Raw genomic sequence first — 25,525 nt, forward strand, 5'->3', positions numbered from 1 at the left:
AAGCAGGTACGTAGCGCCACCCGAGAGGCGCCCCCGGCCCACAAGAACCTACCCAACACCGAGTTGACACTCCGGAACCATTGTGGGTCGATTCTATAGGGATGATTCTGCAGTTGGTAGAGGAGCCGAGGCAGGGCAACCATCTTAAAAATCGCCGACCGCCCATAGATGTTAAGGGGCATACGGGTCCAGGCCTTAACGTCCATCTGGACCCTATCCCACACCGGCCGAACGTTCCGATCCCATGCCACCGCGGCCGAGGCCGAGAGGAAGACGCCCAGGTACTTCATGCCCTCGACCACCACCCGGAGGGACGCAGCCCATGGGCAGTGTACCGAGTCACTCCCCAGCACCCACAAGGTCGACTTATGTGGGTTAAGAAAAAGCCCCGACGCCAGACCAAACTCATGCATGATCTCAAGAACGCGAGGGCCCGTACGATGCAAGTCAGTCATAAAGAAAAGCACATCGTCTGCATATAAGGCAACGCGGTCCGTGTGATCCGCCCCCCATACAAAGCCCCGATAAAGCGCGTCCTGGCGCACCCGGGCGGCCATAGGTTCCATAGCCAGCGCGAATAGGTACGGGGAGAGGGGACATCCCTGTCGGGTGCCCCTGGCCACACGGAACCGCGCAGAGACCGCCCCAGAGACACGTACCGAAGCGGTGACATCTGTATAGAGCAGCTTCACATAGGAAATAAAAACCGGTCCCAAGTTCAGTAGTGGTAGGAGAGTAAAGAGATAGGTCCAGCTGACCGAGTCAAAGGCGCTATCAATGTCTGCCAACAACAGCGCCGCTTGTTCCCCGGTGGTTCCGATCGCGTCCAGCGCGGCCTGGGCCCGCCGAATGTTGTGCCGCGTCGCCCGGCGTGGCATAAAGCCCGCCTGATCCGGGTGGACAAGGGTTGAGATGTGCGGGAGGAGGCGATTCGCAAGCGCCTTGGCCAGGAGCTTGGCTTCAAAATTAATAAGGGAGATGGGACGGTACGACTCATGGCGCTCGGGGGGCCTGCCCGGCTTTTGAAAGACCACAATCTCGGCATGCCGCCAGTCTGGGGGGAGGGTGCCACGCTCCCGCGCCAGTTCCAACGCCCGCCTGTAATGTGGCCCAAGCTGTAGGTGGAATGTCCGATAGAATTCGCTGGGGAACCCGCTCGGCCCCGGCGCCTTACCCGCGTTTAATTGACCCAGTGCGTCGCCTAATTCCTCCGCCGTCAGGGGGGTCTCCAGAGCGTCACGAACATCATCGGAGACCGCCCGCGGATGGACCGCCGTGAGGTATTCCTCAATGCCATCGGAGGAAAGGCTCTCCCGAGGGGCATACTGACGTTCATAATGGCGCGCAAAGCTCGCCGCAAGGATCACAGGGTCTGTAATCGCCACTCCAGTATCGTCAACAAGCCCCGGCAAGGTGATCGGCTGCAGAGTCTGCTGACAAAGCCTATGGAGCATTGTGCAAGACTTGTCGCCCCACTGGTACACCCTACTACGCGTAGCCAGCCACGCCTGGCGTGCCTCATCTAATAGGACCGAGGAGTAAGACTGTTGCGCCTGTAAAAGCAGCCGCAGTGTCACATCGTCTGCCGCCGCCCTGTGCCGCACCTCCAGCGCCTCCACCCGCACCGCGGCCGCAGTAATACTGTGTTGGCGAGTCCGACGAGCCGTCGCGCACCAGGCTATATCCACCCCCCTCAAGGCGGGCTTCATGGCCTCCCACACTGTGATGGCATCCATCCCTACCGTAAGATTATCCTGCCAGTAGTGGGCGATCGCACCGCGCAGATGCTGGGAGTAATCCGGTCGCTGCAGGTGCCACGTAGACATCCGCCACCGAAACGGCTGGCGCGCCTTACAGAGATCTATTTGCACCGCCACAGGGGAGTGGTCCGAGAGCCCGCGAGGCCGGATCGCCGCCCCCTGCACCCTGTCAAGGAAGGCCCCCGGTACAAACACACAATCGAGGCGCGAAAGAGAGCCATGCACAGCAGAGACATACGTGTATTCCCGCCTCCCGGCATGCAAATGTCTCCACACATCCACCCATCCAAGACCATCAATCATGGCACTCAGCCGAGTAGGGGAGGCTACAACCCCGGCCCCTCGTCCCCTCTGTCTGTCTAAGGTCATGTCCACCACATCATTCCAATCGCCTCCAATAACAGCCAGGGAACGGGGAAGCTCGGCCCATAAGGCAAACAGTCGCTCCGCAAGGGCCCACTGCAACGGGGGAGGGGCATACACACAGCCGAACACCACAGGCTCCACACCAACCCTACCCTGCACAAACACAAACCGGCCCTGAGGATCGAGCCATTGACGCTCATGAGTGTAAGCCAGCCGTCTGTGAACTAGAATGGCCACGCCCCTCGATCCCCGAGTGAAGCCAGCATGAAACACCTGGTGGAAGCCAAACCTCTGCAGACTCAGTGCCCTGGTACCCATCATGTGTGTTTCCTGAAGAAAGAGCACACCTGCCAAGTCTCTTTTCGCCCAGCGAAGCACGGCCCCCCGCTTGATCTTGTCTAGGAGCCCCCGGACGTTCCAGCTCAGTACACGCATGGAAGTGCCAGGAGATACAAGCCGTGGAGCTTCAGCCATTGTCACGATGAGCCAGTACCCATCCACCCCAGTACCCGACCCCGGCCCACGACACCCTGTTTGCCAACATCATAAGAAACACGTGCACCCCCCAGAACACTACCCTAAACCCCACTACCCCACCAACCCCAGCCCAACCCACAAGCAACCAAACACCCCAAAACCCCCCACCCCCACCCCCATACCTCAATAAACAATGAAGCATCTGTCGCGGTAAACGGTACTTCAGGCCCAAAACATAGCGCCCAAAGCCAGCCATACCAAGGGATCCCAACTAGTTCCCCCCCCAACTAACCAGACACACTCCCTGAACTACCCCCCAATCCCAACAGGAGGAGGCAGCCCATACTACATGCCCCGAACCCCAAAAAAACATATACAGTCGAGTCATAAACAAAGCACCACAGAAAAGTACCAGACCAGGATGGCCCTGGTATGCACCAAAAAGGAAGTCAATACTGCACCGGCCAATGTCTGTCCCACCAACCACAGCTCAGCATCCGCAGCACACAGATTGACATATGAAAGGCATCCAGCAGATAGTTCCTGTGAACGGTGATCAAGAGCCGTGTTCAGAGTGATCCGTATCGGGCTGTGTGTCCCCCAAAAGAGGGTCCCGGGACAGGGACCTCCGCCGGGAGCGAGACTTGCGGTGACGTTTCCCTCTGCCTGACGTGGTGCCCCGGTCCTGAGACGAGGCACGCGACGACCCGGAGTGGAGCCCTGGTTGGACATGAGGTCGAACTCTGACCGTCTCATCGGTCCAGTTGAAGACGGCCTCCGGTGTATCGAAGAAGAGGGTCTTGGAGTTGAAGATCACACGGAGGCGGGCCGGGTAGAGCAGTGAGTATTGGATTTTCAAGCCACGCAGCTTGGCCTTGGCTTCCAGGAAGGAGTGTCTCTGCCGGTGGACCAGTTTGGTATAGTCCGGGAATATCATAATTTTATGATTATCATAGAGCAGGGTGTCCTTAAGCCGAGCCTCCCGGAGGATGACGTCCCTGTCGTGGAAGTTGAGGAGCCTGGCGATGATCGGGCGAGGCCGCTCCCCGACCGGCGGCTTCTGAGTCAGGGCGCGGTGAGCACGCTCCACCACGAAGCATCGCGACAGGGAGTCCGGGGGCAGCCAGCTCTCCAGCCACCGGGACAGAAAAACGTCCATGGGCCCATTCTCGCAGTCCTCCGGAAAGCCAACAAAGCGCAGATTGTTCCGCCTCGCCCGCCCTTCGGCATCTTCCACACGGAGCGCCAGGCCCCGCTGAGTCTGTTCCATGTCGGCAATCTTCTTCTGAAGGGCCCCAACATCTCCCTCCACTGCTGTGACCCTGGTCTCGGTTTCAGTAATGCGGGCGACCGCATTACGAAGATCTTGCCGCAGCAGCATCACGTCAGCCCCCACCGCGCCAATCTTCGCATCCAGCATGTCGCGGGACTGTGTAATGGCGGTCAGCAACGCCGCGTTGTCTGGTCCAGCATTTTGGCCCCCGCCAGCCGCACCAGGGCCTCCACCAGGGCCGGTGAACTTATCAATGGGTCCAGTCTTAGTGGCGGCCGAGCCCCGAGTCATGGCTGCCACAGAGAAGGCAGACCAGTATCACACACCTGTAGCGAGGCCGCACCGCACGATAGTCCACCAACCAGGCCCGGCCGGGGCGTCTAGGGCACACCAGGCCACACGGGATCCTCACGCCACTGGTCCACAGAACGGGCAGGCCCCCAGGAAAAACGCCGTCTCACCAGGGCGTAGTAGGTCGTCCCCGCGCCCACTGGCACGGCGCAAATATGGGCCACTCTAGCCCAGTCCACGAGTCGTCCGGCCGCCGCCCCGGCGACCACAGGGGCGGGGAAGGGCAAGTATCCGGGCCAGGCGCCCGACTGACACCCCAGTCCCGGGGGACTCCCACTCGGCCGAAGGATCCGGGCCGGCGACTCCAGGCGGGGACCACCAAACTCGAGGTCCCGGCTCCACCAAGGCCAGGCAGGCCGCAGGTCGTCCGAGGCCCCCCAGGCACCAGCCCCCACCGCTGATGTGGCGAGAAGAGGCAGGGGGGGTCCCACAGCAGGTCGCCGGCAACCAACAGCCCGGGGTCGTGGCCAAAGGAGAGCGCCGCAGGCCCCGGATCGAGACCTCCAGTCCAGATGCGCCAAAATTGAGGCCCCGGCTTGCTCAACCGGCACTAGGCCGCCCGCTACTCCAGGCTGCCCTACCGCCGAGAGAGGTCACAGCGCGTCCCTGGCAGCACCGGATGAGTCCCTGCGCCGTCCGCCGCTGTAGCCCCAGACGTGGTGCACAATTCGGGTCCGGGGGCCAGGAGAAATCGCAGGATAAGTATCGGGCCGGCGGGAGCTCTAGCAAGCCACGTCCGCCATGATCGCCCGCTAAGCCACGCCCCCTACCATTGCCCTTTTAATTTTTTTTTTTTTAAATTATTTTTATTGGCATTTGAAAACAACGCGATACAGTGTCACATAGAAACACAAAATAAGTTAGGCACAGTAGTTTGGCAACAGAAACTAGCGAGAGTACAGCATTAACACAGGAGCATCCTCTTCTACCAAGCAGAACATGGGTTGCTAACCAAGATCGAAGTTCTAAAGCTTTATTCCGTATCAGAGCTAGAGCTGTCCGTATCGGAAGGTGGGTCGCAAATGTTCCCCCTGTACTTATTCCATGCCCCCCAAACCCTATTCCATTTCTTGGGACAACCTCTATTTCGAAACACTGCCCGTTCTGCAATCATTGCAGCGTCCATATCTTGCTTCCAGGCCGATAGTGATGGTGACATCCCCCCACCCTACCTCTGCGCTATATTCCTTTTTGCTACCATCATACCTAGCGTCATCCAGTTCTGCCCATATCGTGTGAGGTCATTGGGTTCCCATATGTTTAAAAGGCAACGCTTGGGGTCAGGCAGTATGGAGAGTTCCTCTGATTGAGACATGGTGCGCATCACTTGCACCCAGTAGTGCGCAATTCGGGGGCAATCCCATATCGTGTGGTAGAAGCTACCTATTTCCCCACATCCCCTCAGGCAGTATGGGTGTGAAATCCTTTTTATCTTATGTAGTGCATCCCTCGTGTAGTATGATCTGTGAAGTATACGTAGTTGCACCAGGCGAAGACGCGATGGGACACCCACTTCTTTCGGAGACGAAGTCGCCTCCTGCCACTCTGAGTCATCAATGTCACCACAGTCGTGTACCCATTTCTCCCGCAGTGCCTCCAGAGGGTCAGGTAAGTTGTTTACAAGTTTCCTGTACGTTAGAGACGTCGCCTTGGAGGGCATAAAGTCAGTCAGAAGCCTGTCCTCGAGCGGGGACGCCTCCGGGATAGCTGTTCCGGACTTTAACGCTGCTGTCAGTGCATGGCGTACCTGCATGTACCTGAAACGTTCTGTCAGCGCCAAATCATATTGCTGTTGCAGCGTCTCAAAAGGCAGCACTTGCCCCATCTGCCATAAATCTCCAATGGTCGAGATGCCGATAGTATCCCAGCGGTCGAAGCCCTTGGAGTGTCTCAGTTTTCCCAGCTGTTTTATGTCCCACAACGGGGTCAGCTGTGTCAGTACTCCCTGCCATTTCAACCTGCTCAGCGCCGCGTGCCACACGGTGAGCGTGTGACGCAGTGGGCCGATCTTCGTGGTGATTAATGATTTATCGTACAGGGGGACTAGCATTCCAGAGAATCCTAACTGTGCCCTGTCTGCCCTTAGGGCTCGTTCAGACTGGGGGAGATGAAGCCATTGGTTAACAACCTTCAACTGTGACGCCCAGTAGTAAAGGTTGACATCCGGGAGCGCTATGCCTCCATCGTACCAGCCGCGCGTGAGCTTGGCTTGCGCTATACGGGCAGGCTTAGTACCCCATAGTAGCACCGAGACCTGCGCTGCGATGGTTTTGAAGTACGTGGGAGGGACCGGGTAGGGTGCGTTTTCTAGAACGTAGTGGAAGCGGGGCAGGGCCATCATTTTGAACAAGGCCGCCTTACCTAGCAGCGTCAGCGGTAGTGATTCCCAGTGTCGAATGTCACATTTAAGGCGATCAAGGGGGGGCTGTAGGTTGTGTGTATGGAAAACGGCAGGGTCAGATGTGATGTGTATCCCTAAGTATTTAAACCCGGCATCAGAGATCCGCAGCGGGCAGGCGTCCGGCAAGCGCGGCACGGGACCGTGCAGTATGTACATGGTGGATTTGGACCAGTTGATCGAATAGCCGGAAGCTCGGCCGTATGCCGTGCAGACATCTAGTAAGGTGTTAATCGACCGCTTGGGAGAGGTGAGGTATATCAGAACATCGTCGGCGTAGAGGGATATTCTGTCCTCCCAGTCGTCCGCCCAGCGGATACCACTGATCGTGGGTTCCCACCTTATCCATTCGGCCAGTGGTTCAAGGACCAAGGCAAACAGTAATGGGGACAGTGGGCAGCCCTGGCGCGTGCCTCTAGACAATGGAAAGTCTGCCGAGATGTGGCCATTGGCGGCTACATGCGCCATTGGTCTGACATAGAGCAGACGTATCCAGGAGCAGAACTTCGGGCCAATACCAAAGTGGCGTAGCACTGCAAATAGGAAGGGCCAGTGGACCGTGTCAAACGCCATATGGGCGTCGAGGGATAGTATCACCGCGGGCTCTAATAGATACTGCGCGCGCGCAAGTACACCATGTACTCTTCGCAAATTGAGCGCCGTGTTCCTGCCCGGCATGAAGCCGGACTGGTCTTTATGTATGAGCTTGGGCAGATGGGACGTGAGGCGCTGCGCCAACAGTTTCGCGAGTATTTTAGCCTCGGCGTTAATGAGGGAAATTGGCGGTATGACGTACAGAGGTCAGCCGGTTTCCCTGGTTTTAAGATAGCCACAATCGTGGCCGTACGTTGATCTAACGGAAGTTCCCCTGCCTCCAAACTTTCCGTGAACATGCGCAGCAAGTGCGGTGCAAGCGTTTCCGCCTGTTGCTTATATAAGTCAACTGGTATTCCATTGGGCCCCAGTGCCTTACCCGTCTGCAGGGCTTTAATCGCAGGTTGCACCTCATCGGTCGTTAAGTCTGCGTCCAAGGCCTGAGCCTCCTCTTCCGTCAGCGCAGGCATTTTGAGATCTTTAATGTAGGTGTATGCCTCATCCTCCGAGATCGTGGACGTTGACGAGTACACCGTTTCATAGTGTCGGGCTAGCGCGTGTACTATTGTGCTGGGATCCCTAATGGGGTCACTTCCCTCTAACGTCAGTTGTGCTATCCACCTGCCCCGTCTGTCACGTCTGTCCAGCCAAGCCAGTAACTTGCCTGCTTTGTCGCCCATCTCGTAAATTTTGTGTCGCGTGGCAGACAGTTGCAGTTTGACTTCCTCTGTCAGGTGTGTTTTATGACGATGTTGTGCTACTTGTAAAGTGTGCGCTGTAGTGGGGGTTGGGTCCACCGCATGTCTTGTCTCTGCCTCAGTCACCGCCGTTTCTAGAGCTAACAGTTCTGCTTGTCCCTCCCGCTTAAACGCTGTAATGGAAACTATTGCACGCCCCCTAATCACTGTTTTGTAGGCCTCCCACAGAGTGGCAGCGGAGGACACCGAGCCAGCGTTGTCTCGGTGCCCTTTTAATTTTAACGAGGATGCCCGTACACAGCGCAACAGCGTAGCGCGCTTCCCCACAGGTGTGGCAAATTACACGGTGCTTAAATAGAGCAGCCACAGCAAACCGGTTTACAAGCTTTTTTGAGAAGACGGTCAGGAGGGCATCGTGACTCCATCGATAGGTAAGGAGAACCGCTAGATTCGTACGCTTGACCTGCTCGGGGGCTACGTCTAGCAGAGAAGGATAATGCCTCAGATCTTCAGTCGCGGGTACACTCGATTGACAGTATTTACACGATTTAGAGTGTAAGTGTTCAGATGGGCTGGGCTCTTTGAATCCTCATATATTGAGCTCAGTATAGTAGGATAATGTTTCAGGTTGTTATCCGCGGGCCCACTCGAGTGGCAGTGTTCACACAAACTCGAGTATGCATGTTTACATTGGCTGGGCTATTTGATTCCCCATATGAGGGCAGCAGAGAGGGGCAAGTATTGAGAAGGCTACAGGTCTTAATATAGTGCAGGCGAATGTGAGCGAATGTCCTCCGACGGGAGGGGCATTCTGACTCCCTACACTAGAGGGGATTTCCTCAGAATATAGGATAAAGATAGGAGGGTGAGGGAAACAAATGATATTTTTAATTTATAAAAAGGATTGACGTAAGATAACTTGGGCTAGATCAGAGGCATAAGGACTGCTTAGAATCAGGGGATTAGATTTCCTTAAATAAGCTTTATGACATTAAGAAGCCTTAGGGGGTTTTCCTCCTTTGTGGATAGACCTACAAAACCTATATTCATTGATATGACATTACCTGTAGATCCATCCCTTTGATCATCTCATATATAAATAAGAGTGGAGGAAGACTGGGGATTGAGATAGACGAATTGCGTTATACATGCGCTTGGAGTCACTGCACCCTGGTGAGTATGCTTCACCAATAGAACTAAATAACTATAGGGTTTTTGCAATCAAGTGGGGGCTATTAATAGAGCACTGCCGTATAGGTGTTCTCTCTTTTCTATAGATTAAAAAATATTCTTACTAGTACCATCACCAAAAGCATAAACGTTGGTTTCCTTCGTTATCGGCTGTACCACATGGGAGGACAGAGAACCCCCGAGCAACCGGTAGGTTCCAGTAGAGTTTAGGTGTATATCGCATACCCAGAAATTAGACATGAAGGAGGCATGAAACTAACTCAATATAAGTGGGTTTGTTTATTGTTTCTCTCTATAGTACCGACTTTAAGAAGCGCTTGGAGCCCCAAGGAGCCCCGGTTAATTTCAATATTTCTCCGGTGGAGGATAGACCACCTTGTAGTGATGGGTAGGTCCCATAAACGGTGGGGGGATGGTGTAATGTATTTCCACCCCAGATCATAAGAGGACAATAATTCAAAATGTAAAATATAACGGGACCATTGTCCTTTAACCCACAGTGTCAATATTAAGAAGCGTCTGGAGCCCTAAGGAGCCCCGCTAATACATTCAAATTGTGGAAATATCTTCTGAACCACCCCAGAACTATCTTGAGGTAGGTAGAATCAATTTTCTTTCTGGATTGACCTGGAGAGACAATGATAAATAGGATATGTTTTGCATGGAAGTGGGTACACGTATGGAGAGAAATGTGTATGTGTATGGAATGGATGAAGGGTATCGGGACCCCTCGGATAGTTATGTTGTACAATAACAAATTGTGATGATGATGGGAATAGTGATTTTTACATCAGGCCCATATGCCCCATGCTTTACAGAATGTAGTTCCCAAAGGGAGGGGTTTTTACGAAATCCTGTTTAAGCAAATTGGTATAGGAATTAGAAGGGATAAACACTGCTCTCCTTTTTATGTTTTTTGGTGATAGAGGCAACAATATTATGATTGGGATATTGGGTATACAATTTTTCATTGGTATGACATGCTTAAGTAAATAATAATACACTGTTTATATGTTTTTTGATTAGGATTCACTTGTGTTTTTAATTGAAAGAGAACAGTCTATAAACTTGGTCCTGAAGAAGGTGGCTTACAATTATATAAGGGCCATCGAAACGCTTCGACTTATTACATGGTGTTACATCCAAAGATCGGATTGGGTGGTGAATAGATGAAATGATTTATGGACCCCCATGAAATAATATGACAATGAATTCTCTGTGGCGTAACGGATTTATGATGTTTTTAGGATTACACACTGTTGTTAGTTCTCTCATTTTTATATTTTTTTGTATTATCAGTACATTGGTGTTTTTAATATTTGTTTTTAATATTTCTTTAATATTGTTTATGTATTACGGAAGTATTTTTAACTATTGTGTAAATTCTATATATTGTATTAAAATTTGTTTACTTTTGCATATCAACTGTTTCTGAGTATTGTTCTACATAATTGACTCTTGGGGCCCTGGTTGATTCCTCTCTTTGTTGTGATCGGTAATACTATAGTTGTTGTGGATAAATGAGGTTGAGTGAATTAGTATGGATGGTTAAAATCAAATAACATCACTGACCCTAATGCAGCAAATCATTTTCCCAGGAGAAACTGTTTTTCTATTTACCTGTGGTACCCCTTCTCTTGGGTGTGGGGTAGCTCTCATTCTCTCTATTTAGACTCACCCCTAGGTATCCCCGGGGTGGGGGGTCAGTTATCTATAAGGAGCGCCCTTATAAAATGGGTTTTTATATGCCTGGGTAAAGTGAAATTTTACATTTCACTCCCCACATTGTGTTAACGAGCTGCTCAAATTCGACTTTGATGCTAGAAGAATTGGGTAAGGATAATCTGCATGATTTCTGCAGATTCAGAACCCCTGAAGTCTCCCCTAGGTGCACAGAGGGCGGGGGTCCTGTAGAAATTAGGGAAATACTTTTAAAATATGGTTTTATAAGCCCTGGCGCTACAAAAGTGGCCCCAGTCATTTTCCTCATTGCAAACCCCATGGCCCATAGGTTAACATGGTTGGAAGTTATTAATTAATAAATATTGATAGGAGAGGACTAGCTGAACCGTTCAAAGACTTCCCAGAATGGTAGTAGTAAATCCAACAATATTATATTGTTGAAGTTCTCCTAAAGTGTACATACAAGAAGTTATAATACTTTCTTGTTTGTAAGTCCAAATTCAGCCTTCCAGAGGTCTGCCCTGATTGGTCAGAGTTAAGTGGATTAGCCAGGCTGCTTTGAAGAGTTGATAAGGAACCCCTCTGGTTAATCACACTGCTAGGAGGGCAGTGTGCTGGTCTATAGGAATGCCAGACCAGGGGGTGGAGTCGTAAACCATCCGCTTCAAAGGTAGAGGGGAGGCCTGGGTTTCAGTCCACTCTGACAGTCTTAACTCAGAGTCAGGGATAGGCTTAAGGAAGGTATGTGCAGATGGTAGGGGGAGAGTCCATGGAAATAAGCAATCCCAGGGGGTGTGTTTAGTCAGCTCTTACCTCCTTGCTGGAAAATCAGCCATTATGGATTTGGAAGAATAATGCACTCTGGGACAAACTAATGCCACTCTCTACAGGATGTGGTCATAACTATGAGGAGTTGCCCTGCTCTCATTGGTCAGCAGTGACCTGGTGCTTGACCCAGATAATTTTGAATAAGTATCTGAGAGGGGCAGAACCCTCCAGATCTGCTGCTTGAAACTGAATGAAGCAACAAGTGCCCTGCTGGAAAGTTTTGCTGTGCAAGGAACTCTAAGACCTGACCTATGGAGACTGCACAATCTGAAACTACAGCCCTGTGGATTACCTTGCTGCCAAAGGACTAAGAGTGGACTCCCTGCAAGCTACAGGTTAACAGAGCTTACCTGGACAGCCCCACAAAGAATTCAAAGCCTGGAGTACCAGTGGATTTGTAAGGGTTTTGTTCAAGTGGATTGCGGAATTGAAGTTTCACACTTTCAAGGACCCTCTTGGAGCTTCCAGAACCTTGGATTGTGTGTTGGATACTTTGGGACCCGCAAGCAGAACACCAGGAAGGTGTTCTAACTGGACCCCGCTTGCTGAAGAAGGCGGCCCACTACAGTGGTGAGAATTCTTCAGAACAATTTATAAAGGTGTGTCCCTGACCGAGAAAACGAAATGACTTAAAGGGGCTCTGTTGGTTTCTAAGCACTAGAAAGTGACTAATCTTTAAAAATTCATATCTCTGGTTCCCTACAGTGGATTATTTTTGTTTTGGTGTCATTTAAAAGATACAAATATTACCTATTGTTATAAATTGGTGTTGGATTTTTATTTTGTGTTGTGTTTTAATTATTTATTGCAATGGTGTTTTTGAATGATTTACATACCTGTCTTTGAAGTTAAGCCTGTCTACTCGCAGCCACGTTACCAAAGGTCGACCAAAGGAATAATTTTCTAAGAACTATGCTGAGTCCTATCATGTGTTAGTGGCCTTATTGCCAGTGGCAGACCTACATTTGCTCCTACCAATAACCCACTTTCCAACAGTGCGGGGCCCAGGGTTCTATATCTCGTCCCTGTCGAGACTCTGAAGCCAGCTTGTGAGTGGAGCCCATATGTCTTTGGGGCGAGATCTGGCCGGTAGGAGCTCCCAATAACAGGTCAACTGGTCCCTGCAGTGTGTTATGTCTCTTATCCATGCCTTGGTTGACGGGGTGTCGGCGCCCCCCAGTTTAATGCCACTTGCCTTTTGCCCGTACAAAAGGGGGTGGTAATGGACGGAGCATCTGAATCAATCAAACACTCACACCCAGTCAAAAGATCTGGGTTTAATCCATCACCGTTCTTTAGCCCACTCTGCCACCCCAGTTCAGACATGGCTATATGCAAATCAGTCCGACCCTGTGCCTCATGGGAACAGTCCAGCCCGAACTGCCAAGCCATGCCTTCCCTGGACCGGAAACAAGCTTCTGAGGACCGGTTTCTGGCATTACAGCCGTCTTCAGCCCAGCTTGCTTGAATCCAGTGGCAAAGTGAGCAAGGGACTCACGTCTGAGCATACCCTGCCACACTTATGGCGGCAAAAAGCGATACAAAAGGGGGTGGTAATGGATGGAGCATCTGAATCAAACAAACACTCACACCCAGTCAAAAGATCTGGGTTTAATCCATCACCGTTCTTTAGCCCACTCTGCCACCCCAGTTCAGACATGGCTATATACAAATCAGTCTGACCCTGTGCCTTATGGGAACAGTCCAGCCCGATTTGCCAAGCCATGCCTTCCCTGGACCCGAAACAAGCTTCCGAGGACCGGTTTCGGGCACTACAGCCGTCTTCAGCTTGAATCCAGTGGCAAAGTGAGCAAGGGACTCACGTCTGAGCATACCCTGTCACACTTATGGCGGCCAGCAGCTGTAGTAACGCCGTGAGCTTGCTTGTTTGTGGTGGTATCTCGTGAGCAGAACCAATAGCGTCACCATTGGGGCCCTCAGTATTGTTTGCCTAGTGATGGATTGAATGTGGTCTAGTGTTTTATTCCAAAAAACTGCGTTGTCAGTGCACTCCCATGCTAGATGTATGAAAGACACCGCTGGGCTTCTGCAGGGCCAACAAGACGCATCCTGCTCAGTCCCATTCAGTGTAATTGTGTAGGGGTGCGATACAATTGGTGTATGTATTTAAAGTGTATAAGTCTTAATCTATAATTGGGAGATAACTGCTCCAGCTGCCCGCAGCGAAATTTCCACTGCTCGTCTGTAATTTCCCCACTGAGTTTCGCCTCCTATGCCAAGCGAGAGATTGGGACAATAACTGGAGATTCACTCTGAGTGATAGTATATATGCGAGTCACCAATGTGCGAGCTGAGTTTACTGTTAATATATACTCTAGCGCTGGCAATGGTGATGGGGCCTCAGGAAATGTGGTAAATATTGCACAGCATGCTGCACGTATTTGATAGTACAACAGGGTATCCAACGCCGATGGTTGTGGTGTGTGAATCATTTGCTGGAGCATTAGGAATGTTCTGCCTGGGTATAGATCATTCCCTGTGATCAGCTTATTTTGTTTCACTCTGAGCTGGGCAGCCCTGTCCAGCAGCAGGGAAATCAGTGGATTACTAGCTAACGACATAGCTGGGGCATATAACCTGGGTAGTTTGGCACGGTTGCACAAGCCGTGCCAGGCCAGGCCCAGTGTAACACCTCTGTGGTGTCAATTTCATCGCATGGGTATTTGTATTCCTGATATAGTGCAGTATTTAAGGGAAGGGGTGCTACCCTATCTATTTCAATGGTCACGTGCGGTTGGAATGGTATTGGGTACTGCCAGAATTGTAAAAACTGCTCTGTATGCATACAGCATGAAATCAGGGGCTCCCTGTCCCCCTTGTGCCAAAGGCAACATGAGCACCTCCCATGCTATCCGTGGCTGCTTACCTGTCCATACTAGTTCAATCATGTTTGACCATAGACGTCTAAAGAAGTGTGCTGGCAGCGGCAGTGGTATGTTGGCGAATAAGTACAGTAATTTGGGGAGAATTATCATTTTGGTAATGGCGATGAGGCCCGCCAGGGATAGCGGCAAGTTTTTCCACCGTGTTATCTTGTCCTCTATCCAAACTATTGTCCTGCCATAGTTAGCAGACCATAGTTCCTGAAGATCGCCACTTATCCATATCCCCAAGTAGAGGGTTGGGCCTGCGGCCCAGGAGATTAAGTATTCGATCTGAAACTCGGATGTCCCGTGGTCAGTGGGAGTATGGTGGATTTTACCCAATTAATTTGCATGCCTGATAGACCGCCGTACCTCACCAATTCCCTGGCGACTGGTGAAAAATGAACAGCCGGATCTGTAAGGTAGAGGGCGATGACGTTCGCATACATGGACACGATCAAGCCCCTAGTAGTGAAGCCAATACCACAATTGGTGTGATGTTGCCTGAACCTAGCTGCTAAGGCCTCAGTGGCTATGGCAAGTAATAGAGGCAATAACGGACACCCTTGACGTGTGCCTCTCGTTATGTTTATTGGCTCTGAGATCAGCCCATTCACTTTAAATCCTGGCCGTGGGTGAGGTATACAATAACTTTATTTGCTGAATGAAGAGGGGGCTCAGACCCAGCCTGGTTAGCAGTGGAAATAGAAATTTCCATTCTAGAGAATCAAATACTTTTGCTGCATCCAACAGCACAGCTATTGCAGAAACATGGGGGGCTAAGTAGTGCAGCAGTGCAAACAGAGTGCGGAGATTGTGTGAGGTCGAGCGTCCTGGTACAGATCTGGATTGGTCATGCCCTATTATCATTGGTAGCTATGGCTGCAGTCTATTGTCCAGTAGTTTGGCAAAGATTTTTGCAACAATGTTAATTAGAGAGAGAGTGGCCAGTAGGAATCACAGTGTGTGGGATCTTTACCTGGTTTTAATAATGTAATTATTACAGCTTCACTCATAGTTTAGGACATAATCCCATCTAGCAAGGCCTCATGGTACACTACCAGGAGGTGCGGCACCAGAATCTTCGCATATTCCTTGTAAAATTTGTCTGTGAGGCGATCAGCGCCCGGAGCCTTGTCCGTCAGTAGGCTCTGGATAACTTGTCTCACCTCTCCTGTTGTATACGGTTCGTCGAAGGGTACTCACGGTGAGCTCTCCCTAGCCATAGTACTTCTAAAGTATCTAAGTATTCTAATATTACAGAGTCTGCTGCATTAGTTTGTATAGTGTAGAGTTGTGAATAAAATTCCTTCATGGTGGTCAGAACCTCTGTCGGCGTTCTGTGGGGGGGAGCTTGCAAGGTTGTTGAGTTCTATGATGTGAGTGGCGCTTCTGGGGGTTCTCAGGAGATTCGATAGTGTTTTCCCTGGTCTGTCGCCTTCCCTGTACCTTCTTGCTTGCGCATGTTTATGTAGAAATATTGTCTCTCGCTCTGCCTCTTCTTGGAATGCAGTCAATTTGACGCGTATCTGCGCTAATATTCCCAGGGGCAGGGACATGAAAGTATTGCTGTTCTAACTCTTGAATTTCGTCTTCCAGTCTCCGAAGGCTATTCCTAATGTCTTTGAGTACCCCTGACTGTAAGGCTATGCAGGCTCCACGTATGACCACCTTAAATGCCTCCCATAAGGTGCTCATGGAGTCAACTGTATCCATATTCAATTAGAAATATGCTGTGATCTTGACCCTCACCTCTGATACTGAGTCTATTAGTGCGCTGTGGGGAAGACGCCATGTGAATGGTTGTATGCACTGCATCGGGATGAGTATACGAATCGCGACTGGCGCACGATCGGAGAGTGTACGTGAGTAATGCGATATGTCAGAGGTCCAGGAGTGTACGTGTCTGGATGTTAGCCAGAAATCCAGCATTGACCAGGCAATGTGTTGCTGGGTTATGCATAGGGAGTGTATCAATACTTGTTTTTTTGTGAGCAACTAAATAAAAAAAATCATTGTGTTCAAGAAGCTATCCCTCAATCTATCAATGCATAGACATGAACCTTTGTGACAGCTATTGCTGGCATTTCTAGAGATGTCCCCTGGGCCGGGGACATCTCCAAATTACAGGAATGGGTACTCAGTTAAGGCAATATGTTGACCTGATGGACTAAAAAGAACAACCCACGAAGTCTACTTCCTGGGCTATGTTTTAACTTCTGAAAACAGCACGTAAGTAACGCACGCACATTATGAAAGTTTTACAGAGTTATCTCAGGATGGAATTTCTGGACAGAGTGTTAAATGTCCATCAATAATCATTGACAACAGACTGTCAAACCATATAAAGGCCATAACCCAACAAGCAGGTCAATAGAAAAAAGAGTTGACCATCCGATCATACACTTGCATACCCTAATCTCCGAGACAACACCCTGGTTCCCTGGATTTGAACATTGGTGAGGGTTCAGAGGTAGGTGTAAGCCATGTTATATTGCAATGTTTTGCAACACACAACCGGCTACAATCATCTAGCACACAACTTGGGAGTACACCAGCAATATTCCCCCCTTTTACGGTCCAGATATCTGAACCCTGACTTAAGGATAAAAAAAAGTGCACTGTATTATGTCTTGTATACAAATGTGTGCCTTATTGTACTTCTGCTGAGATACTTTGGTAGGACATCTGTAAGGTGTGAGAAGATGGGGAAAGAGTACCGAAGCAGAATCGCCTGAAGGGGAAAATAAAACAAAATTGTAAATGTGCCATTTGTCGGATTTAGAGTACAATATGTATGCCTACCTACATGTAGTGTCTGTTAGGGTCATGTACGTTGCTTAAGTAGTAGTCATTTGGTATGGGTGTGGAAAAGCCACCAACAAGTATGAATAGTAGGCCCTTATGGTGAGTGTGTACTTACCAATAAGCCACAGGATGCCAAATTCACCAGCAACCAAGAGACACGCAAGAGGTGATCAGCAGAAATAAAGCTGTTGTGTATGCTGCCTGGAAACACAGCATATACATCAGCGATGCAGCCCCTGGCATCACAGACAGCCTGCATGTTGATTGAGTGCTAGTGGAGTCTGTTGCGGAAAAGGTGTAATGTGTGGTGGCCGATGTGCCACGTGGATGCAATCTGTAGCACCTAGCATCTCTTTGCCTTCCTGCCAGTGACTTTGCTTTGGCTACGTAGAGATCCACTCTTCGGTTGATGCTTCTCATTATGCAAGCATCGGGCTGGCTTGGCTGTTACATCGCTATAATGTAATTAGATATCCTCTGGAAAGTTCCAGTGGCAAGAAAATGTATAGCAGCTAGTACCTTCACATAGGTTGGAATAGCCTGGGAGTGGCATGTATCTGAATCAAGATCTTGCTCCCAGTCAGAAACCATGTCCAAGATTACATTAGGTGAGAAGCGAACTCCAGAAATCTGGAAAACAATGGGCAAACCCATTCAGTGACCTAGTGAAAGCTCAGAAAGGGTTTGTTTGTGTTTGCTCCTTTTTTATATATTCAGCCTGTCTGTGATTATTGGCTGTTGGGCAAACGAGATTCTGATGGAGATGGGTGGGGCAATTGTAAAAAATGTCTCATCTAATTTACCAGATGTGTGTGTAGTGTTTGAAACAATGCTAGATATAGGAGTTTAGAATGTACGTTTTTATTTAGGACTTACATACACATTTGAACGGAATGAAAAAAAGAGAAATGTAAGTCATTATTAATTTTAACCTGTAAGTTGAAATGTTGCCAAATAACGTATAATATTGTTGACACATGTAGAATACCAATAAAGAAATATCATGTGATTTATTTCACTATATCTATCAACACATCTTACAGAAAACAAAAAAACTGAAAACAAAAGTAATTCAAACACATTTAAATAATGTTATTTGTATGTAAAATAAAGGGAAACAAACCAAAATCCCATATGTAAGGTTGTTGGATTACCGGCAAACCACCATTTAAGGGGCTTTGACTTCACAAATGTTCTGCTTTTGCCTTGTACTAACTAAATAAGTGGAGTCTATAAATGACAATGCTGTTACTGTTTTGTGGGTGGGCGAGGACCCTCTCAAAACCCTTCCCAAAACAACTCCTCAGTCCTCAAGGCCACGAAAAATCTAAGCGCCAACTTGCTATGACAAGTCAGTTTTTATCTGGGCAAGCTGTTTTTTGGGCCAACGGGCCTGTTCGGGTGAGAGCTGAATATGGCAAGGAACAGGTGTTCTGTTCATTTAGAAAGTGAATGAGCATTAAAGATAGCTGTAGATTTTGTTTTTATCCTGTCACATTTGCTGTACATTCAAAGACAGAGGTCAAATGTCAGCTTCTGTGTTCTAACAAATTGCCACTTATGCTATCCTGGAGATTGGTGTTTTCTTTTCTTTCTCTGACTGCAAGTTAGAAGATTTTGTAAAATGAATTAACAATCTCTGTGAAATGGAAGGCTGTAGGATATCATTTTTTTCTACCAAACAACCTATTTTAATTGCTTGTAAATGACCAGTAAATATTTAAAAATATATCAGCATTTAGGAAAGCACTTTTTTTGTAATTTAGAAATGTGATGGAAACAAAGATTTTAATAGGATCAAAAAAAATCTGATCTTTACTTGGTGTGCAAATGATAAACACCTGCAGAGACCAGATTTCCAAACATTATCAATTGTACACTATAAAGATGTATCAGTAAAACTGCAGTTGCTGAGAAATGTTGTGGCCATTTTAAAGGAAAATGTGCTAACAGTCTTTGGCAGTGCGCTACCACATCATGCTTTGGTAATGTTCTTATAAAAGTGAGAGTTTTCAAACATGATCTGAGAAACATTCTTGACCCAGTCTGATAACAATGCTGAGTGAACTAAAACGCAAGTCAAGGGTCAAGAGCACTGTTGGACGAATCTGAACAAAACTTTGCAGGAAAGAAGTTAATCAACTTTGAGTCCTTCATTCATTTTATTTATTTATTTATTTAAAGCGTTTTATATAGCGCTGGCTAGACTCGAAGGTATCAGAGCGCTTTACATACGGTTCCACATAGTTGCAAACTTGCATTATTTATTATTTATTAATACAACTTGTAGAGCGCGTGCGTTTGCCCATGGGCGTCTTGGCGCTAAGATTACTGTGACGAGTCTCTGGGTGATAAAGCGTTGAGGCAAGAGATTTCTTACTGGTTAAACAACCATGTCTTCACCAGTTTCCTGAACTGAAGCAGGGAATGTGCCATTCGTATGGTTAACGGGAGCGAATTCCAAAGTCTGGCTGCAGATACTGTGAAACGCCTGTCTCCCCAAGTAACCGTTCTGGTGCGGGGTACTGCCAACTGTTGTAATTGCATCGATCTCAGCTGTCTGGTCGGGCAGTAAATGGAAAGCTGCTCTTGCAGGAATCTTGGGCCCGTGTTATGAGTAGCTTTAAACGTTAAGCAGAGTGTTTTGAATTTAATACGTTTTTTTTATAGTCAGCCAGTGGTAGCTCCTAATAATGTGGCTGACAGATTTAAATTTTGGAGTCCTTGAGAGCAGTCTGGCAGCCGCATTTTGGATCATTTGAAGTTTGGAAATTACCCTGGACTGTGCATTGGCAAATAAACCATTACAGTAGTCCAGGGAGGAGAGCACTAATGTGCTAACCACTGTTTTTCCCGCACTATTAGATAGAAATGGGATTATTTTCCTGATGAGTTTTAGTTTATGATAGGCATTGGCAGCGGTTTGGTTGGCATGTGCTGCAAAGTTGAGTTTCTCATCAAAAACTATGCCTAGATTTCTGACCTTCACTGACGGTGTGGGTGGAGTTCCCAGCGAAGTAGGCCACCATTCAGGGGACCATTGCGGAGTGATCTTACCGAAGATGACCACCTCTGTCTTTTTAGAGTTTAGCCTCAGTTACAAGTTACCAAAGATATTAATTAAAACTTTTAAGGAGCATGGAAGACATGGAAACGGAGTGAGGAAGGGCAAGGGGGGGGGGAGAGGGGTAGGGTATAGATACGACGAGAGACGAAGGGAAAGTCTGCCCAAGGTCCGGCTGGGTAGGTGACGGCCAAGGGGGAATCCACAGCTCATCTCCTCTTTTGCTATCAGGTAGCTCCACCAGGCATCGGTCAAATTGCTAGGTCTCAACAGAAAAACATTTAAGCGATAAAAGACGGGAAGAAGGGAGCGTAGAGGGAGAAGGGGAGAAGGGGGTAGGGTGAAGGGGAAGGAGGGGGATACAACAGAGAGATGAAGAAAAGTCTGCCCAAAGTCCGGCTGGGTAGGTGACGGCCGAGGGGGAATCCACAGCCCATCTTCTCTTCAGCTAACAGGTAGCTCCACCGGGTCTCGGGTCAAACAGTAGGGTCTCCACGGTCGAGGGAAAGTTCAAAGAGTACATGTCCTGGAGGGAGCGCAGGATCAAGGTCCGGTGAGGCATGTGATTAAGATCAGGTCGATGGCCAGTTCTTTTGTCCAGGAGTGGTAGAGCATTGTGGAGAGACCAACTGAGGCGGTCATCTTGGGGTTAGGCAAGGGGGTGGCAAGCTTCGTGTAGATTCGTCAATCGGGGGCCACAGAAAAGGGGGGGAGGGTGCCCCAAAGTTACCTATATTCCTTCCCGTAGGGTTCTTTCCTCTTTGATACACAAAAAATGGCTTTACTGAATTACACTAACTTAACAAAAAGTTAGAACTTTACTCAAGGAATGGGCTTTTTGTAAGACATTTGTAAATCTTTTCATTCGTTTTCGAAAAGTTAGTGTTTAGAAATGTTCTTGATTTGTGCATTAAAAGGTAATGTTTTATGTGTATCTGAACTGTTAATCTGTGAATTCATGCAGACTCAGATCCATGAATATCCAAAAACATAAAAAGTCAGCCAATCTGATTGGCTGCAAGAGTTTCTTTTTCCATTGGCCAAGTCAGATCTGAAGATCCCTATTAATGGACTCAGAAGGATTGTATTAGCTGACTGCAACATTGATACAAAATATTCCAGCTAACATTACAGGACTCGAGAACTCAAAAGGAGAGCAAGAGTTAGGAAAGGGCACACTAGGGGGCATGATGAGAACACCCAAGGCCCATGTGGGGAGGTTCCTTTATCAAAATTAGTAAATGAGTCCCAAATGGGATCCCAAGGCCCTTGTAGGAATTGGCAGATCCTATTTGGGATTCACAGATCTAAAAATACATGGAAAAAAAGAAAGATGGGTCTGGCCAGAGACTGCGTGCTTCTCATATCCTGTGCGTAGCAGAGACCACGCCTCTGCTGTGCATGGGGGGGGCGGGGGGGGGGTAAGGTTGTCCTTAGATGGCAGGTGGTTGCCAGGCCTGCGGAGGCCATGTGCAGTAGGGGTTGACTAACCCCCCCCACCCCCACCCCCCCTGTACATGGCTGAAGACTTGTGGTCCTAATAATAACTTACACATTTCTGTGTTTTTTTTGTTTTATTTCGAAACAATAACTACACTTTCATTTCTTTATGGCACTATGTGAGGATTTTTTGTAAACATAACAAAGTCAACCATAACTGCACTTTAGCCTTTAGATTTATTCATATAAATACACACACAAACACACATATACATATATGCCTCAAACGTTTCCAAGACAAACGCACTCTAAGGACACAAGAACATAGTTCTTATTCGATACTCAGATTTAATGAGCTTCACATAAAGTCTTGGTCACAAGTGTGACTTATTTTGGAAAAGTTTGTGGCATTGAATGGACGGGGTGCTTCGCCAAAGTACACACTACCTTCCACGGGTCTAGGGGTCCAGTAGAAGTGACGAATTGCAGTGCTATATATCCACAATAAGAAGATGCCCCTTCCCGGAAGCAGAGACCCGTGGGAGGTGGCACGTGAGCCGGCAGAGCACCCGGCAATAATTCCAAATCGGCAAACAGATGAATGCGCTCTCAGGAACCACAAACCAGGGAAGTACGATACACCAGATTTATTACTTTATAAATCCTTAACATTTCATGTTTTGGCTGTCAAGCGGCCTTGATCACACAAAGTGTACTGACAAAACAGAGCGTCCTACGTACAATTGGGTGAAACAAAAGTAGGACTCAATGCAAACATTTTGCCATCGACAGAGGACTGAAATGCAGTCAGAGTAAGTGCCATCTTGGAATGGGTACATGAAAGAGGTAAATGTACGTCAAATGTAAATGAATAATGCAACAGGGCACCAGTAAATCTTAAATGCAACTTTGAAACAATAAAAATGACACAATATCGAATAATTCGGTTGGTTTGTAACAGATGAGGTCAATTTGCACAAAATACACTTGGAGTACAATTCCTATGTACAGTCAAAATGTGTTGAATAGTAGCGACATAGTGTCAGACCAACATCTGTTATTGTAACCATAGCTGTGTGTAAATGTGCAGAGTTTCTGAATGAACTTCGAAAAAACATGGCAACACCTTAATACATCAATATTAATAGTGGAAAATACCCCCATAAGCACAATGAGGCACAAAGATAACAATCAGCTTCATAGACAAAATGGGTGAAACCTCAAAGCATACAGTGTAAATCCCCAAGTGGGAGAACACAGCATGTTATAGGACACTCTGTTTGAACAATGTGAGTGAGAAAAGGAAACAGAAATAAAATGTGAAAAAAGAATTGAAAAAAGATGGAAGTCCTCATCTGGGGCGGAGGAGACAACATTTGGACATTTCCAATCGAAGAAAATGGCAGGGTTCCCAAAAGATCATTGGTTCGAATCCGTGGGCCCCCTTCATCTCCTCCTGTAAAAAATAAGAGCATGAATGTCAAACCACATCTAGACAGAATGTGTTGAGTAAACTGGTGAAAAGGTAATAGAAAGTTAATGAATGGAAAAATAGAATAAAGTTCGAGAAAATCGGTGAGAATCCATTAGCAAGATAAGATCCTGAAGAAAGTCATTTGCGAGATACAGTCAAAGTCATAGTGACATAGATAGACAAAGCATGGCAGTAAATAGAAAAAGGCGACATTAGATAGAAAAACAGAATCAAAAGGGCACATGGCATAGTCAGTAATTATCCAGTTTGTAAATGTACAGCCATTTCTTCATCAATGTTGTGTCCCCCTGGGTAGTGGGTACCTAGATCTATAATGTGGATAGATTCACATTTTCTAAGTTAAATTACCCTGTTGCCACCCCATGCACCAATATTGATCTGTTCTACGACAAAGCATCTGAGCTTGGAGCTGTCCGAGTAATTATGTTTCGAAATGTCTCGCTATGGGGTAGGTTTGATCTCTGTTGGTGATGGCCCTCATGTGCTCTAAATCCCTCTTTTTTGCCATATGTGTTGTGCTGCCCACACAACAAAGACTGCAAGGTCATTTGAGTACATATATAACAAATGAGGAGCTACACGTGAGAAATTGTTTGATATGTAAGGGGGTATCATTGTTGGTGTTGGGGTACTCCTTTCTATTGAGGCTACTGCTGCAAGGTTGTATAATGGAACAACGCATTCCATTGCAAAGCATGTCTTTGCGACGCATGCGTTACAACGTGAATACCTTTACCACGTATAACCTTTACCACGCATGCTTTTACAACGTATTTTGTTGTAAAGCAGGTATGGTAAAGACCTATGTGTGATAAAAGTTTTTCCTAACCCCTGCCCTTAATCATCAAGCTGGTTCCCTTTTTTAAAAATTCCAGAACACTGCCCTAATCCCTAATAATAGTCCAATGCGCAAACCCCACCGCCCATCCCGTTTAAAAAAATTACCAGACTCTTTCCTAAACCCTAAATCTAGACCCCAGCATGACCCGGCCCTCTTAAAATTACCCAACCCTTCCCATAGCCATAAATCTAGACCCCAGCGTGACCCCCGCCCTGTTAACAAGTACCCAAACCTTCCCTAAGCCCTAAATATAGACCCCCAATGTGACCCTTCCCTGTTAAAAAATACCCGACCCTTCCCTATACCCTAAATCTAGAAACCTGGCCGACTCTCTCCTAGCCTCCAGCCCTTTTAAAAAATACCCGGTTCCCACCCTGAACCCTAAAACTGTCCCCTGGCCCCCAATTCATTTAAAATAAAATCACCTTGGTCCCAAAAACAACCCCCCTTACCTTTACAGGACGAAGCAGCTCTTGTGAGGCACTGTACACACAGGTCATCAAGAGGAAGCGGAAGGATCTCTTCGCTCCTCTAACGACGCCGATAGCCTTTACCACACAGGTGCTGTTACCAGCATATGCCCTCACCACGTACTTTGTAAAACAAGATGCGTAGTGAAGGCTATGAGTGATAAAAGTGTATGTGTGGCAATGACTGCGCGGAAACAGCAGCGTTGCAATGGCTGTTTCCCCTGTGGCAAGCCTTGTAGTGACCACAAGGAAAGAAGCCCTGTAGATTCAGACTGTTTTTGCCTGTGGTAGTGGTGATATCTCTATGCAGCAAAATATCTCTCAGGTTGTGCCCCTTCCTATATGCAATTCTCGGTCTTTCCGGGATGGAACTGCCAATAATTGGGTCCTTACTTAATATTTCCCAGTTCTTGGCAAGGACCTTCTGGATATTTTTGGAATTACCATTGTAGGTTACAATTACCCTGGTCACATCTTTGTCATTGTTCGTGGTGTCACTGGTTTCAGTGTTCCCCAAAATTGTGGTCCTGTGACTGTTTTGGCTTTTTCTACAGCTCTGCGGAGAATCCACCCAGGATAGCCTCTTTTAATAAATCTGGCAAGCATAATATCTTGCTCAGATTGGAGAGCTGCAGTTACGTTTGGCCCTTAGGAGTTCCCCATAGGGGATGCTCCATTTGAGATTATCCGGGTGACTACTCATCGCATGTAGCAGGCTGTTACCTGCAGTTGCTTTTCTGAATAGTCTGGTGTGAATTTGGTGGTTAGAGATTTCAACCTTGACATCAAGAAATTCTACAGAAGTGTTGCTAATGTTACTTGTTAATTTAAGATTGATGTTGTTGAGATTCAATCTGCGAATGAAGTCAGCATCTTCCACTTCAGTGTCCTGCCAGATAACAA

The 25,525-nt window shown here is 47.9% G+C and overlaps 1 protein-coding gene and 1 long non-coding RNA gene across 8 annotated transcripts in view; one reads left to right on the plus strand and one right to left on the minus strand.

Moving 5' to 3' along the window:
- The window catches only part of LOC144770514 (uncharacterized), a 42,221-nt gene extending 29,822 nt beyond the window's left edge, over positions 1-12,399 (plus strand). For both annotated transcript variants that reach the window (XR_013598919.1, XR_013598918.1), the window contains exons 2-3: positions 9,609-9,703; positions 10,135-12,399. This is a non-coding gene — a long non-coding RNA (uncharacterized LOC144770514). The remainder of the gene's footprint in view (positions 1-9,608; positions 9,704-10,134) is intronic.
- TEAD2 (TEA domain transcription factor 2) overlaps positions 1-25,525 on the minus strand; it is a 474,234-nt gene that overhangs the window by 239,528 nt on the left and 209,181 nt on the right. For 2 of the 6 annotated variants that reach the window (XR_013598917.1, XR_013598916.1), the window contains one exon: positions 22,449-23,272. The exons of the other annotated variants lie outside the window; for them this stretch is intronic. The gene's annotated coding sequence lies outside the window, so the exon portion shown is untranslated. Of the gene's footprint in view, positions 1-22,448; positions 23,273-25,525 lie in introns of those variants that run through there. 6 annotated transcript variants of the gene reach the window in all.

This window comes from Lissotriton helveticus, chromosome 7 (genome assembly GCF_964261635.1).
Source record: "Lissotriton helveticus chromosome 7, aLisHel1.1, whole genome shotgun sequence".
Classification (NCBI taxonomy): Eukaryota; Metazoa; Chordata; class Amphibia; order Caudata; family Salamandridae; genus Lissotriton; species Lissotriton helveticus.